Source organism: Crinia signifera, chromosome 2 (assembly GCF_055691185.1).
Source record: "Crinia signifera chromosome 2, ASM5569118v1, whole genome shotgun sequence".
NCBI lineage: Eukaryota > Metazoa > Chordata > Amphibia > Anura > Myobatrachidae > Crinia > Crinia signifera.
Genome location: NC_139218.1, coordinates 268,187,477 through 268,204,195, shown reverse-complemented (window position 1 = coordinate 268,204,195; position 16,719 = coordinate 268,187,477). Strand labels below are relative to the sequence as shown.

Sequence of the window (16,719 nt, the reverse complement as noted above, 5' to 3'; positions counted from 1 at the left end):
GACCTAATTGAAGGTCATGTTACATGACAGTGGAGGGCACTGTAGTTCGAAACACTATATGAACTTGAGGTACTATAATATTATGCAATATGAACTAGGGGGCACTGTATTGTTGCATTCTCTAAATTGGAAGCACTTTATGAACTGTAGGCAATGCAGTGTGGAATAATATAAAATGGGGCAGTACAATGTGGCATTTTGAAGCTTACACTTTAAGTCTAAGTATAAAAAGTCTCCCCCCCCCCCCCCGGCTGTGGTATTTCCCTGCTGGCTGGTTGGGCTCCGTGCTGGTTCTTGAAATACGGGGGACCCCTACTCATTTTGTCCCCAGTATTTTTTGGAACCAGGACTGGCCCTTGAGCCTGTTGCTGTTTTTTATAAAATCCGGGGGTCCCCTACTCGGTTTGCCCCTTGATTTTACGAAACCAGGACCGGCTGGGGCTGGTTATGCTCAGAAGGGGGGACCACACGCCGTTTTTTTAACACAAATTTGCACGTCTAAAAATTGCACATTTTCTTGACTAACAATCGCACCACATAACACTTTTTTGCAGCAAATTCGTATCTCATTAAATAGTCGAATTCAGGCAAAAAATGCGTTTTAAACAAACTTCCTAAAAATCGCATCTCATCTAGGGCCAGATTCTCTAAGCTTCAAAAGTGATAAAATGGAGAGTGATAAACAGCCAGGCAATCAGCTCCTGACTGACATTTTTCAAACACAGTCTGTGGCAAGGCAGGTAGGAGCTGATTGGCTGGCTGTTTATCACTCTCAATTTTATCACTTTTGAAGCTTAGAGAAACTGGCCCCTAATTTCGCCCAAGATATTGCTTCATAAATAAGTATAAGCTGTCACAGAGGAAGGTGCAGGTCTTTTTTTCTGAAAACGTAGTTACAGTACCATCAATTGTTTCAAATAAACCAGAGCCTTTATTCTAGAAAAACAGATATAAATGCATTAAATGTGACTTCATTTGGTACATTACAGAGTTCTATAAAAGTTTTTGAACTCTGCATGCTAAACGTAAATGTCACAGTTTGTTAATAGAGTTCAGTGTTGACTTATTAGAGATGGACTTTTCTCACTCCAGCAACAGCAGCGAGATTACCTTCTCTCTGCCTCAGTGGGTTCCTATATCTATCACGGGCTTGGGAATTGTATCACATGCTAACAACCTAGGCATTCCAGTCTCATGTGTGGCTATGCGAGTATGTAGAATGTGATAGTCACTCTTTCTAGCTGGAGGGATGTTAGTGGTACAGGGCTGATCCAAATTATCCAGTGACCTATTCACTGTCTCTAAATCAAAGCTTCATTCAGAAAACACAACCTACTGTAGCCTTCTCCTAACATCGCCAAGGGGCACTGGAATTGTTTTCTCCTTAAAGCCAACTTCTTTTCTTACTTTGCTACTCCCAGCAACTGGAGCCCTTTGCTACCCCTACTGGAAAACCTCCGCTCACATCCCAGGAACTGCAAACAGAACAAGTAAGAGTGTTTCCTACAATCTGTATTAAATAGTATTGTTGTTATATTATTACTATTTTACTGGTGCAGGAACAGTAAGATTTATATGTCCATTTAATATACGTTTACTACATTTTAGCTTGGTTAATTATACTTTATTTATCGTTTGCTTAGGACAAAAGCTTGGCTATTTGTGAAGCAGTTAGAAGAAAGCATTGTGCACTTTATCAGCCACTGGTGCAATCTCCTTAACCGTTCCATTTGAATTTTAACATGTTATAGAAAATGCAAAATCTGCCTGGCAGGGATTTGTACATCTTGCTCACGCTGTATGCTGTGCCATACTGTATATCTGTTCTCTACCTTGTGTGCTTTTCAATTAAGGTATATGTTGGTATTCTCTGAACTTTTTATCCTTTTTGCATTCTAAAACTTTTTTTAATCTAAATATTTCTGTGCCACATAACTAGCCACTATATTAAACTCACTTCTCCTCTTATTAGTTCTCATTATTTGGACCAATTTGTTATATAACTGTACACTGACATCAGAATTACTTTTGTATTCCTAACTTTTTTCACTGGTGTCTAATGGCAAACAGATATAATGCACTTCAGAGATTGCTTGATTCAGCACCTTGCTGCTCAAACCTCTCAGCACTAATAGCTACATTAAAGAGGTGATTCTGGTTGACTCGCTAAGCAGTGGAAAATCGCTGCTCAGCAAGCCATCTAACGCCACTGCCCGCCCCCTGCCCCGCTCCAAACAACCCCGTTTGATTTGCGAATGGATGCTTTGTATATACATTCATTTGCAAGGTAGCGTATGGGGGCAAAATCATTCAATGGTCTTTTCCCTTGCTAGCAAGTATAAGTCAGTCTTGACTGACCTAGATATGTGCCATTTGGGTACGAGAACGGGGCGGGGAGCTTACGTCCTGTAATGTCAGCTGCCTGCTTCCCTGCTTCCGCATTCATTCACATGGGGACGCCCAGCGCTTTTGATCAGCACCCCCCCCCCCCTGTGCGAATGCCTCTGCGACTATGCAAATCGTCAAAGGCGTGCGCATAGCAGCTCTGCACATGCCCATATGGGAATATGCACATGCGCAAAGTGTACACATCGTTCTCCAATGCGAATACACTGGGGACCGAACAGATAACAATGAGGGCCTAAATACTATGTAAATAAATATATAGCAGCGTTGCAGGGTTCTATGGAAACTGTAAAGTGCAATGCAAGGAAAATATGACTGTATTAGAATAAGGCAAAACACAGAAAACAGATGTGGCAGGCAACAATAAATCCGATTTAGTAAAAAGAAAAAAAAAGAATCAATATCTTTAATCATAGTTAAATACAGATGTATACTGTAGTTATTGTGATAGAGAGTTGCGCAGTATCTCTGGCTTGACCATCACACCACATAAACAAGCTAATAGGTGTGTTGCTAATCAGTTTTACATAACAATGACTAGTAACAGTCACCTTTTGAACTGGCAGCTTCTTGTACTGCACTTGCAGTTTTGAGACATAGGGGTTAATTTACTAAGATGGGAGTTCTTTTTCAGATGGGATGTTGCTATGGGCAACCAATAAGATTCTATCTATTATCTTCTAGAAGGTGCTAAATAAATAAGAAGTAGATTTTGATTGGTTGCTCAGACCAACATCCCATCTTTGTAAATTTACCCTATAACAGATTGTGGGGGAGATTCTCTAAGCTAAAAATATGGTAAAAACCCCGTTATCGGGGTTTTTACCGCATTTTGGGATGCTGTAAGCATCCCTCGCCAGGTTACCGCGGCGGGGGGCATCGCCAGAAAAATCTGGCGATGCCCCATAGAAGCCAATGGGCTTCTACCGCAACCCTCCGCCGCCCCGCGCCGACCCCCCGCCGCCCCGCTCGGACCCCCGCCCCCCGCATCGCCCCCTCACCTGTGTCCGGGCAGCACAGCGCAGTGCTGCCCGGACCTGTGACCTCCTCCCTGCACTGATCCTCTTCCGGGTGCAGGGAGGAGGAGAGCCCGGCGCAGCAGCAGCAGCGCCGGGTGTGTGAGGGAGGGGGGAGCCGCCGGGACCTGCTGGGACCCGGCGATTCTCACCGCAAAGGACAGCTCTTAACGCAAGAGCTGTCCTTTGCTAGAATTATTGCATATGTTACAACATATGCGATAATTATAAATGCGATAGGCGGCGAAGGGGGGCGGAGATTCTTAGAGAATCTCCCCCGTGCATGCTCAGACCAGAGTATTCTCCCAAATGACTAAAGTTAGAAAGTAAAATGTTATTTTATTGGCAGGGGCATGGTCTCGCTGCTATTTTTGTGTATCTGTGTCACCTTAGCATTTATTTTTGAATTAGTCTCTCCAAAGTTTGGTTAGTTCCCTTTATTTAATGCTTTCCTGGACTTCAATCGAATAGCTGGGCCCATGCATGCAGGTCATGTAACAAGATGAATCACATAGATAAGTGCAGGAATGCAGCAGACATAGCTGTGCGGAGGACCATTTCTCAGGATAAAAAAAAAGGATTTATTTATGTATTATCTCTCTCCTGTTCTTATTGTAATTACAGTGGCTCATACAGATGGTCTCAAGAGCTGACAATCTCTCCATCAGGAATGTCACTCAGGGGTAGATGTTTGAACAGTGGGGAGAGTCGCTATCAAAGCCATATCTGTGCATAACCCGCTCCTCCCCCATGTATAAAGTAGGAGTGTACTATATGACACGGCCAGTAGCACTGACTGTTCCAAGAACTGCGGTTATTGATTTGACAGCTGCAGGTGTCATTGCTCCATTGACAGCAACATTAGGGGCTGCTGCAGTTGCTGTCTCCAGTCTTCTACATGTAGGAGATCTAGCAGCGATACCACCTGCATGTCCACTGGAGCCAGTGTGGGGGGCGGGTACACAATGCATCAGTACTAGGCTGATGCACTGTGACAAGCCTTGCTGGAGGGTGGCAGCTGAGATGTTAGTGCTTCCCTTTCACCTTGGTGAAGAGACGAACAGGGAAGAGCCATACTTGCCAGTTTCATACATTTACTCATAAACAAAGTGCCGGCTTATGTGTGTTCCACTTTCTCTTTAATATGGTAAATATATACTTACCCTTGAAAGTGATAAAATGGAGAGAGTTTACCAATCAGTTCTTATCTGCCATTTTTCAAACACAGCATTGAACATGGCAGTTAGGAGCTGATTGACTGGTGCATTATCACTCTTCAAGTCTTAAGGTCCTCCCCATACATGCTGCGATAGCAGCATGCAATGCGACGCGTTATCAGGCGGATCGCATCGCAACGCATACGATTTGCAAGGGGTTTGTGTGCGATGCGATCCGCAGGCAGTACAAAAAGTATGTGCAGCACATACTTTTTGTACTGTGCAATTGTACTGTGGACATTGCGTCCATGGGAGCGCGCATCGCGTCGCATTGCACGCTGCTTATCGCAGCATGTATGGAGACCTTTGGTACTGTACATCTCTCTTTCTCTCATTCTCTCTGACCATCATCATATGCTCTGTAGGAAGCACACACTTGTTAACATTGCTTATATAAGCTTCGATTTTATATTGTACAATATTAATTTGATTCCTGAGTTATTTCTTTGAAAGCAGACTCTTGGACGAGTGCCAAGATATCATAGTTACATACCTCCTGCCCACCATGTCCTCTATGCCATGCATGCATTGTCTCAAACCTCTCATGTCTAGGGCTTGCCCAGTTCCTTAATGGCCATGCTTATATCAAGTGTTTTGCTCTGAATATTTATCCCAGTCAAAAAGAGCTTATTTGGCACCTAGGTGTACCTAGCAGATGAACGGCTTTCCTGGCAATGTTGCGGGAGCACGCAGCAGCGCTCATTGCTGGGGCATACACACTGGGCGGCTTTGAGCTGAAAGCCGCTCAAACCTGCTGTTTTGAGTGACTTTCAGCTCAAAGTCGCCCAGTGTGTATGGGCCTTTACTGGGGACATCTGTAGCAGTGCTACTGAGGACATGATATGTACTGGCACTAAATATGTGCAATGACATGATTGCTTGGCATTCAAATGCAGTACCCGAGATAGTACACAAACTTTGTTTCGTGTGTATATTTCATATATTTGATGTGCCTGTACAACATAAATACAAGATACCTCAAAATACCTGTCATATAAAAATATTCTGAAATATGGAATAATCCATTATCCAAAATTCTTCTGGTCCTGAGCATTTTGGATAAGGGATACTCAACTTGTACATATGCCTCTTCCCTATTTTGAATGGGGTTGTCCTGACTTAGACACACTTACAGTATACTGTTTACAGCCAAAATATTGACAGTGTACACCCAGTTGTTAGCTTGACCTGAATTCTTCTGAATATGGCATGATTTCCCACTTTTATTATTCCTTCCTCCTCTCAGTAGAACCTTCCATACTCTTGTGAATTCTAGTGGGAGGAGGATTTTGGTGCCCCACCAACCCCTTCTTCCCAGAAGGTGAAGCTTGGTTTACTGTTTAATGTGCCCTGCTGCATTAGTTATGTAAAATGAAATCATATTTGCTACTTTGTGTTGCATCATTGTCTACTTATTTCACATTGTATTTGTCTACTCCTTTATTATGTGTTGTTTGTTGTTCTTATCTTTGAAATTAAAAATAAAATAATTTAAAAAGAATATTGGCAGTGTAATGGGAAACTGCAGTCATAGTGGGATATAATATTAGATGCGATAATCTGTTGTGGCAGCAAAATATGTACCGCGTTATCGCAGCTATCCTATTATTCGCATGTGATCATTTCTCCATAGGGTTTATCACACATTTGATTTCACCTACTCTGTTTAGGTGAAAAGTTTCATAGAATCCTTATTTTTGGGGTAAAAATATTGCTACTTGGGACCCGATTCAGACCTGTTTGCTCTGCTGCAAATTTGGATGACCGCGCACGTGCAAGGTAGGCTTTGCGCATGCACAAGCCATCCTTACAAAAACATATACCTAGCCTTCATTGGCTGCTCCCAGGGTCATTGACAACCTACAGCCAATTGCAGACTGTAAACATGCGTTTCCTGGGAGTGCCCCATAAAATGCAGGCATAACTAGTGTAAAATATTATACCAAGGCAAAGGGCATGCTGGGGATGGTGCAGGATAATGCACACTACAGTATATATATATATATATATATATATATATATATATATGTATAACCAAGCAGACCTGCAGTCTCCACTATGTAGTTCCATACAGGGCTGGTGTTGAGGGCCAAGGAGTAAAAGGGGAGCCCCGACTTCTACCATAGCTGGCAAAAAAACAAAAACTAACCACTCCGCCACCACCACACACACATACATGATTATTACCTGGTTGGTACTCGCATTGTTGCATCGGAGCAAATGCTGCCAGCTCAGTGTTAATCTTGTAAGGTTTCACTATCCTGTTGTTAATTTGGGGGGCGCCAATTAGCCTACCACTTTATTTTTGGATTGTGGGAGGAAACCAAAATACCCAGAGCAAACCCACGCAAGTACAGGGAAAATATACAAACTCCGCACAGTTAGCATCATGGTGGGAATCGAACCCATCGAACCTCAGTGCTGTGAGGCAGTAATGCTAACCATTACACCGTCCATACTGCCCCAATATAATGGATGCATAATACGCATTGCACAAAGACCTCTGAGTCCAGGGAGCCCTACACTATGAATCTTTCCCCATAATTAAACTTACCTCTCTGCACTCAAGGTACTGCCAGTGAAAAGCAGTCCATCATGACCATGCCCTTTGAACTCTTAACCCTTTGCTGTCCAATATATTTTTTTGCAATTCAAACAGTCTGGTTTCAATGTTTAAATTAATTGTAATTTTTAAAATAATGTGGTCTACATTGATGTTGAACGATGATAATGTTCTAATTTTAAAGTGGCTCACCATTCGATCTGCCAGTAGCGCTAGGGCTGTTGAGCCTGACTAGACGTTGGACCTGAAAGGGTTAACCAACATCTCGAATAAAAAATGCTGTGTAAAAAAAAGATTATATTTCCTATATAAGGTAAACATTACATGTCATTATGATGAATAAAAATGTTTGCTTTGCAATTTTCAAACCTATTTTGACAAATTCACCTGGCACTCAAATCATACCTCGCCACGCGAGCTCCCGCAAAGGGGGCGTGGTGTATGCAAGTGATGACACTCCTTACGCAAATGAGGTCACGCCCCGTTTTTTGGCCACTGCGGCGCTGAATAGAGGCTGTGCGCATGCGCACAGCACCTATTCTGTCTGATTGGGGGGACTCCCAACTGCCCCCCCCCGGGCAGCGGGACACTGCCGGCTGCGGGAGCGACAGTTGGGAGGTGTGCTCAAATGGTTAAATTGTCTCTGTAGTGGCCATTGTTTCTTTATACTGTACAGTATCTTCCTCTTCTCTTCTTCACTCTGTTGAGCAATGGGATAGGGTTATGACATGGTGAGTCCTGATTGTCTCTCTGTATGTGTCTAAATTTTGGGGGGCAGCACTGTTTGTGTTTGGTATATAGATCTATTTCTTCTATTTTCTATTTGCCATTTATTTCTCACTCTGTCCCTTTTTCTCTATTTCTTTTGTAGTAGTGTTGTTCAGTTGCTTTACTAATTACTGCAGATACTCTGGAAAGTCAGCAGACATCTTCCTCCGCATTGGAAACTTAAAATTTAATGACTTCCAATGATGCTATCAGAACACAAACAAATTGCTTCATTTGCAAAACTTCCAGCTAATCATATGACAACATGGACTGATAAATGCAATGTTACTACAACTGCTGATGGTTGTTTTCTCATGTCAATGTCATTTCTTTCATTACTGAGATCTGAAGGTAAAGAAGAAATTACATACATTGTTGATGATAAATAATTTGGTAGAGTTATCGCTCCACACACGCTCCCTGGTAATTAAAGTATAGCAAGCAATGATTATGCATTGCCTAACGGGAATATACTGTATTCAGTTTCCCGTAGCAGTAATGAGAAGGAAGTTTTACACAGCATCTCGTTTTTATCTATACAGCAAGGCAAAAACAAAGATTTTTGTATACATCTTATTAAAAATTCATGGGTCTACATATCAAACGAATCCTAGGATGCAGGTAGTTCCAGATGTGAATACATTGTGCTCAAATGACACATTTTTACTTTGATACTAAAAATTTACATTGGAGATTGTATTACAATGCATTGTGATTAGCATTAATATTTCAGCATACACTAGGAATATCTCATTTGAAATGTAGAGCAAAAAGTACAAAGAGGTGGCGTTTTCTGTGACTCTTTCAAAAAAGGCTGAGTATTATGTATTAGATATGTATTAAGGGGATGCGGTCAATTTACCTACAATCTAAATCTCGATGGTCAAAAGGGTTCAATTCCCACCATGGCCCTAACTGTGCAGAGTTTGTATGTGCTTGCTTGGGTTGCATCCAGGTACTCCGGTTTCCTCCCACATTCCAAATATATGCTGGTGTACATGAGGTAGGGAATATAGGGGGTTATTCTGGTTGATTCGCAGCCTTGCAAATCCACCAAATTCCACCCACCGAATGTCCGTCCAGGCTGCGAATAGATGTTTAGCATAAACATCCATTCGTATGCTGCAGGTAGCCTCCCACATCTTTCGATGGACACCGACCTTCAAGTCACTTCCATATGCGTACACTCTGGGTTGGATATGGGCGGGCAGCTGACATCAGGTGATGTCAGCTGCTAGCCCCCCTTTTCCGCCTCATTACCATGAGAACGCCCATGTAATGCCAGGCATTCCCATATGGTAAAGGGGCAGCCCGACACCCCTGCCCTTCTCCGCCCCCCCCCCCACGCATGCAGGGTGTGAGCACCCGGCGAACCGAAAGTTCGACGTGGGTGCACGCACCCTACGTCTGCACATGCGCAAAAACACGCATGCGCGAACACGCAACATCGGTCCTCCGTCTGAAGGAATTAGAATAAACTCCACTCAGGCAGGAACTGATGAAATATGTTGAATGTTGAAATATTCTCAGTAAAAGCACAGCGAAATATGTGCATGCTATATAAATAACTGCTAATAAAGAATGTTTACCTTATATAGGAAATATATTTTTTACACAACATTTTTTATTTGAATGTATATAACAAATGTGAGCGATGCTGGCATTTTTAGCAGATATTTTTCACATCTCTCACATAGATGTTGGTACTCAAAGGGTTAAGGCCCTATCAACAGGCCTAGGGGAACTTTACAACAAGCACCGGATCCAAGGGTTTAGCAGTAGAGAAAAAAAATATTAAACCATGTACTGAAATATACTTTTTCGCACACTTTTTATACCATAAAGACATTAGGGTAAATTTAAAAAAGCTTCTAAAACAGAAAATGTCTATGATTTCTCTATTGCATCCAAGAAAATGAAAGTGAGAATCTGGTTGCTATGGGCAACATCACCTCTTTTCATTTGTAAAAGCTTTAGTACATTTACCTGATTCAGATGCGTTGGCAACTTTGATAGTGTTGCATCGGAGGAATTATAGGTAGACTGTACATGCATTGTAGATACCATTGCAGATTAGGGGAAGTGCTGTGCCAAGGAGGCCCACCATCTTTGTTTGCAGCTGCAGTGCCAAGTGTATGTGTTTGGATGTATATGTGTGAGAGTATGTATTTGTATCTAAGTGTGTGACTGCATCTATTAGCAGTATTCAATGCTCCAGTGAGCACAGCACAGCATTCTCCGTTTTTCATTTGCTGTGTATTCTCCATTTTTTCTACCCCTTGCCATGTCTCCTGTTCATCCTATTCAACGTGTCAGCTGCTCGCTGCCTCTAATGGTGAGCATTGACCAATGCAGCGTACGAGGAGTTAATGGCTCCATTTGTAGGCAGTGTTCAAATATTGCAGAGAAATGCTGAAAAATCTAATTAGCCTTAAAAAACTATTCCAAAGCAGATAAATCTGTGTGAAAAGCTGTGTATCTCCAAACAAAGGAGTGAGGAAGAAGTGCTGAATCATGGGTAATAACTTAGGTGAATCATGGGTAGAATATACAGTGGAAAAAAAATGCATCATGGGAGAAAAAAAATTACCACAAAAAAGTTAAAACATATTAATGTGGCACATCTACAGTAAAAAATAATATAGATCCTTCAAATAATAAAAAAATACACTTGCAGTCACCAAAAAGTATGTAAGTTCAGTTCACCTAAAAAAAATGCAGAGAGCAAAACGGAAAGGCAAGCCAACCAAAAAAAAAAGTGACCAGCGTTCTCCATTTTTGCACACAAATACACAAATTTCCCATAAGAAAATAACGGCGATGACCAATTGGCGAACATGGCAAAGCTCTTTGTTTTTTTTGAGTGAACCAGGAACGTTGAATAGGGTGAGGAACATTTTTAGAGAGGACTGGCCTTCTTGCCAAAAAAAAGCGAACGTCGCTGGAAAAAAGCAAAATGGGAGCATTGAATACTGCCCTATGTGTGTAACAGTATATATGCATGAGTATATGGGCCTAATTCAGATCTCATCGGTACTGCGTGCATTCGCACGCAGTACCGATGTTGCACGTCTGCGCAGGCGGGTATCTGCACATGTGCAGGTGTACGGTTCGCCGGGTGCACGCACCCATGGCGGCATGGGGGGGGGGGGGTAGATGGGCGGGGGGCGCCGGGCTATCCCATTACCATATGGGAACGGCCAGCATTCCATGGGCGTTTCCATGAGAACGCTGGGCATTCTCATGGTAATGAGGCAGTGACGCGGGTGTGGGGGGCGGGTAGCTGACATCACCAGATGTCAGCTGCCCGCCCATATCAACGCCAGCGTGCACGCAACTGTAAGTGACTGAAAAGTCACTTATATAGGCATGCACGCTAAACATCATTCGATGGTCGGTGACCATCGAAAGATGTGGGCGGTTACCCAAGCCATGCGAATTGATGTTTATGCAAAACATCCATTCGCAGCTGTTCGGGCGAAGCCGCACTTTGACGGGGCGACGGGGGGGCGGTCATTCGCCGGGCGGGGTTTGGTGGACTCGCAAGGCTGCGAAATCGCAGCCTTGCGAATCAACCTGAATAACCCCCTATGTGTGAGACAGTATAATGTATGTGTTCTTATATGTATGTATATAACTAAGTATAATAATGTACAGTATGTATTTCCCACCAACCATCATGTTTTGGTGGGACAATTTTTTGTTTTGTGTACTGTCCCACCTGTGGGCTGGAGTAAAGGCAAAGAGGGAACGCTCTCACCTGAGTTCCAATTAGCTCCTACCTGCCATGTCACAAACTATTATGGAAAAAATGTCAGGCAGGAGCTGATTGGCTGGCTGTTTATCACTCTCCATTTTATAACTTTTGAAGGTTAGTGCATCTGGCCCACAGTCTGACTTCATTATAACATTGCCTTTGTGCTTATACTCTGTGTATCGCAAGCGCCATATGGGTATTCAGAAATGTTCAAACAGCTACATGCACAAGGGCACTGCATGCTGCTCAGAATCAGGGCCCTTGTATACTGTATATCATGCAAGTTAGACATTTGTTTTTTATGGTTCTATGCAAATATTGTACCTACAGGCAATGAAAGTGATTTATATATATAGTAGGTGTAAAAATTCCCAGATTCCTTTAAATCTCAATTGTCTTATTTTGTACAAGTTACTGGCACAAAATGTAATATGTTTTATTAAAGTTATCATTAGTAAATATAGAAGCATATAAATGCTCTGGCAAAAATATTGAGATATCAAAAGGTATATACAGTATACATGCTGCAAATCTTCAAACCTTTGCAGCATTAAACAATGTCTATTATTAAAGCCCTTTTTCATTGTGAAATAACAATATCCAATTTACTTGTATTGAGTTTCATTTGTAGCGGTGTCAAGTAAGCACTTTTACCGCAACCACTTTTCTATCTGGATTAGCATTGGTGTGCCAGAGGTCAAGAACTCCGCTTCTCACACACCAAGATGAAGGGGAAAAGCAGTTCCTCTTTCACAAGGAGTGATAATATTATGAAGACGCTGCATCCTGCATGTATTGCAAAGTATAAGCACGGAAGTAATTAGGCTCTATTAACCTTAAAGCTTTTCAGCTGGGGAAGTGGTTGTGGTTAAAGTGCCTGCCACCCTTTTAATCTACCTTCTCAGTGACTGGCAATATTATTATAAGTAGACGAGGGTAGAACCGGGGCAATGCTAATCACTATATAATAATCTTGAAGCATAACATTGATCTTTTTCTTTTTTCTTAAATGTTTATTTAACCTTACCAATCAATTTAATGAACACTCAAACACAATTATCCATGTTAAATTTTAATTTACTGAATGTGGACTGTGAAAGATCCTTCAGTCCTGGCTTCCTGGTCAATCAATGAGCTTATTTCTCTTTTTAGGAAATATCATCCAGCCAGCTATGGGTAAGGAAATGCAGGCATGTCACAGGACTGAATGGTTTTACAAAAACGTTTTATATAAGCATATCATTGTTGGTTGTTTGACAGAACAAAAGTGCTTTTGATAAGTATAATTCAACATATCATTTCAATGGGTAAGCATTTATTCTCAAGCCAGACTCTGTATTATACAATACTAGTGTTAAGGCCCGTTCGACAGATGGGCAAAAGTTTATGCTTATGCAATTCTCAAAAGTTTTCTAAAGTGAAAATGTTTTTCATTTAATGGATCTTACAGGCCTTTAACCCCTTCAGTGGTATGCCCATAAATTTCTCGGGCTGAGCTGAGCAGCAGGAGCGGTATCTCCTGAGAAATTTCTGTGAATGCCGCTGTAAAGAAAGGGAGCGCAAGTGGTGCCTCCAGTAGTGAACCACTGGTGAACCACCATCCCTCTTATAACTGATCTCCCCCTTGCTGATCCTCTCCATCACCGCCCCCATCGTCGATCCTCCATGTCGCTGCTCAGGGAGGATCAGGGCCGCTCGGGGAGATTCAGCCACTCTCCCAGTGCCGCATGCTGAAATGTTTTCCAAGATCCAGAAAGCATAGATTTCCAGAAACATTACCCTGATAGTTACCACCATCTACTTTTAGTCATTGTAGCCTTATGTCTACTCATCAAACAATTATAAAGGAGAATACGAACAGTTAGTAGTCCCCACATGCTTAGTAGTACATCAGCATAGCTGAGCTACAAACCTGGTATTAGTGATCACATTTATTTTTATACATTACAAGGCCAGGCTTATATTGGAGCTCTTTTCCATGCATGTGATACAGTATGTAGCAATAGGAAGTTATAATTATCAAAACCAATTCTGGTACTTGTTTCCTAGCACGGCGCCAATCGCATCCCAGACCATAAGGCATACGATGGTATGGGATGCAATGTTACGCGATGGCAGCTGATGTTATACAATTTTAAAATGTATACCATCGCATTGTATGCCATATACAATGGTATACGATTAAAAATTGTATAAGCACCCTAATGGGTGTTTTCAATGTTAAATGTGCCCCCTATAAGATAATTAATTGTATAAGCACCAAAATGGGTGCTTACTATGTTAAAAGCACCCCCGACGCCACCCCCACTATCAACGCCAACCCGAAGCGTGGTGAGTGCAGCGAGCCCGCGAGGGGGCGGCGGTACGCGTCCTCCGACCCTTTCATAACCCCACTATGCTTCGGGCTCGGTGGCTCGCCACACTTTATAGAATAAACTCCACGCTGACGTGGATAGTGGGGGTATGAAAAGGTCCGCTTCGGGTTGGCGTTGATAGTCGGGGTGGCGTGGGGGTGCATTTAACATTGTAAGCACCCATTAGGGTGCTTATACAATTAAAAATCGTATAGGGGCTTACACAATTTAAAATAGCATCACATGCGGGCATATGGCATGCGATGCAATGCGATTCTATGTAATAAAACTTAATATCGTGGGCGCCGTGCTAGGAAACAAGTACCCCAATTCCAATTAAATAAGATCATGTCCATGAGCAATAACTATGGTTATTTATTTAGCATTTTAAAATGATTCCCAAATTAAAAATACAACTATTCAAGTCTTCTTTCTAATGAGCAAATTATAAAAATTTGTTTAGAATTATGTTTCATCAAAATAGCGGACAGTCCAGACTCGGTGCTCTTCCTATTCGCCTTCTTTCTTTTTCTCTTTCTTTCCTTTTCTTTAACTCGTATTTCTTCTCTCTCCTTCCTACATACTGTACATGAGCTACTAACTTTAACTACAATTACATAAACCCACCTCCCCTCCTTACCAATTCCCATTTCTTCCTCTTCCCATTACCCCATTTTTTCTGTATCCTATCTACTTAAACACCTCTACCCTAATCCCTCTCCCCAATATACACTTTATATAATGTTTGACATTTACAATGTCCCCATAAAATAAAACAAAAGAAAAAACTCATTCTTTCACAATATACAATATGCATAATTGTATTAAAATTTGTAGAGGTAGACACTGTACAAAAGTACATGAGAACATACAGAATATACATTATTTATTGTTATGATTATACATTTCAACATCTACAGTATACAGATTTTATTTGTTGTATATGATGTGTATTCTTCTATATTTCAATAAAAAAGATTATTATAAAAAAAAAATTATGTTTCATCAAGTTTTCCTTAAGCCTAAAGAAGACTTACGCAAATCATCATTCGGCAAACATATAGGGGCCGATTCAGACCTGTCGTATGGGTCCAAATTTGCCCCTCCCCCAATGGTCAGGTTTGTGCTGCGCGATTATTAGCATGCACGATTATGCGCATGTGCAAACCTGGGAGCGAATGGCTCAAGAGAGTTTCAGACTTGCCAAGTCATTCGCTCCAGGAAGCGGGGGCAGTGGATGGTCAGGGAGCAGCAGCATGGGCATCCCCATAAAAACGCTAGGCCTTCCCCTACGAACACAGGCATGCCGATGCCTGTTTGGGCTGGGCAGCTGACGTCACATGATGTCCACGCCTCCCCAAATTTTGCGGATAGCATCAGGAATAAAAGACTTTTATTCCCGAGGATTAAAAAAAAAATAATAATACTTTGATGGTGTGCGACCATCAAATATTTTCTCTCCCGTTAGGCATGCTAAAGAGGGGATTTGGACATCGGATTCTACCTGTTAGCTAGACTGCATATGTTCGCAGCCTACCGAACAGGTAAATGCGACCTGCCACCCGCCGTTTACCTGTTCACTAGGCTGCGAACATATGCAGTCTAGCGAACAGGTCTGACTCAGGCATATCATTTGGTTGTATCTCTACTCCTAAAAGTCAAGTTATAATCATATTCATTGACTTAAATAACACTAAATAAGTAATGATCATTTTTGTCGATTGTTCTAAAACATGGGACAAGAGTTGAAAGAACATAGGGATTAAAAAACAACAGAGTTTATTATCTGTGAATAAGATACTTTTGATAAAAAATTGTCAGATTTGTTGTTCTACAGTAGGTTTTAGAAAAGCATAGTTTGTTCATTAAACATTTGTAACAAATTTCAATCTTAATAATTTCAATTTTTTCATACTACATATTTTTTCAATAATTTTTTGATGAAAAATTCAATGAAATACAATAGTAATGTAATTAAATGGAAACAGAACATTTGTTTCAATATAGCAAGTTATTCAGTTAACCAATCAAAAGCTATTCCTAATACTAATTACCAGATACTGCTTTCCTGGATGTAGGTTACCAAATATTAATGGAAACAAGAGATGTGTTCCTCCACCAGTGCGCTAAGCAGCCTTGCTAGTGATGTATGAAGGGTATTCCCTTTAACCCTTTACAAAATAATGGTGCACAACAAAAATGTATACATAACTTTGGTTCAGGCGCTGATTAGTTCAAGATCATTCACTCCTCCCATCAATGGTTTTTAGGGCGGTATCATGTGAATAAAAACTTAATATAGTGAAGTACAGTCAAACAACACTTTAATACATAAAATCACTGGTAAACCACAATTCGATTTCCAGTGAAATACAGGTATGTTACACAGGTATTTACTACAGGGCATTCCCTGCAATACATAAATAAAATTCCAAAGTGAGCATGAGAAGGTCAGTGTCGCAATTACCGGATTTGGTAGAACTGGTATCAGCAGTTCTTAAATGTGCAGGAGAAATTGTCCCGGGGCAACTCACTCCCAGTCACCTTCCACCCGCCGGCACCGTCACTCTAGATCCGTCTGTCCGCTCACAATAATGAGCGGACAGACGGATCTAGAGTGACGGTCCAGCGTTTTTAT

General features: G+C 41.6%; 1 protein-coding gene across 1 annotated transcript in view; it reads left to right on the top strand.

Moving 5' to 3' along the window:
• The first annotated feature begins 1,213 nt into the window (after positions 1 to 1,213).
• The window catches only part of OCA2 (OCA2 melanosomal transmembrane protein), a 205,231-nt gene continuing 189,725 nt past the window's right edge, over positions 1,214 to 16,719 (top strand). Inside the window, exon 1 of the mRNA XM_083168584.1 lies at positions 1,214 to 1,490. The gene's annotated coding sequence lies outside the window, so the exon portion shown is untranslated. The remainder of the gene's footprint in view (positions 1,491 to 16,719) is intronic.